The sequence below is a fragment of the Hyla sarda genome, unplaced genomic scaffold (genome assembly GCF_029499605.1).
Source record: "Hyla sarda isolate aHylSar1 unplaced genomic scaffold, aHylSar1.hap1 scaffold_72, whole genome shotgun sequence".
Classification (NCBI taxonomy): domain Eukaryota; kingdom Metazoa; phylum Chordata; class Amphibia; order Anura; family Hylidae; genus Hyla; species Hyla sarda.
In genome coordinates this window covers 596,009-596,982 of record NW_026610740.1, presented here as the reverse complement: position 1 = coordinate 596,982, position 974 = coordinate 596,009, and the positions used below count along the sequence as shown (strand labels likewise).

Below are 974 nucleotides of genomic sequence, written 5' to 3'. Positions count from 1 at the left end.
CTCCCGGGCCTGGAATCCATCCAGTGACTGCAGCAGCTCGGCGGAGGAGCGGGGTGGTGAAGGGGATCCCATTGAAGATGTGGATAAGATCTGCTGGAAGGGACATGGCGGCCGGTCAGAGGTCCTGGGAGGTGGCAGCAGTGCTGGTGGCTTCTTCTCCGCGGATTATATAGCAGAGTGGATGGGGCGGCCTCCGTACCTCATTGCCAGCCAAATGATAATAAACAGAAGTTATCAGGGATTTTATGGCCCCGATGACTCCGCCAACCGTTGTTGTCCATGGACACGAGGAGCTGTGATTATTGATATTGGTGATTGATGACCCGTTATGTAACTTATCACACGTAGAACCCTTCGTATACCGTAAACCCGCTGACACCACCGCCGGCCCTTATCAGGAGTGGCCCCTCTTATCTGAACACCAAGGATCAATGATCACAATTCATTATATAAGAAAGGAATCCAGGACCGATAATCAGGTCAATATGGTCGGGGCTCCTCCTGCTGTGTCACGGTGACATCTGCAGATGTATATTGTGGGGGGGACACTAAGGGCCCCCGTCTAATACCCCCTCTTATCTGAACACCAAGGATCACAAGGAAAGACAATTCATTATATGACTACATCCCTGGGTCACTGGGGACTGGACGGTACCTCCCTGGGGACTGGACGGTACATCCCTGGGTCACTGGGGACTGGACGGTACCTCCCTGGGGGACTGGACGGTACATCCCTGGGTCACTGGGGACTGGACGGTACATCCCTGGGTCACTGGGGACTGGACGGTACCTCCCTGGGGACTGGACGGTACATCCCTGGGTCACTGGGGACTGGACGGTACCTCCCTGGGTCACTGGGGACTAGACGGTACCTCCCTGGGTCACTGGGGAATGGACGGTACATCCCTGGGTCACTGGGGACTGGACGGTACATCCTGGGTCACTGGGGACTGGACGGTACATCACTGGGGACT

General features: G+C 56.0%; 1 pseudogene; it reads right to left on the bottom strand.

The window, feature by feature from the left end:
* LOC130344437 (sulfotransferase 6B1-like) overlaps positions 1-106 on the bottom strand; it is a 17,139-nt pseudogene extending 17,033 nt beyond the window's left edge.
* Between the last annotated feature and the right edge of the window lie 868 nt (positions 107-974).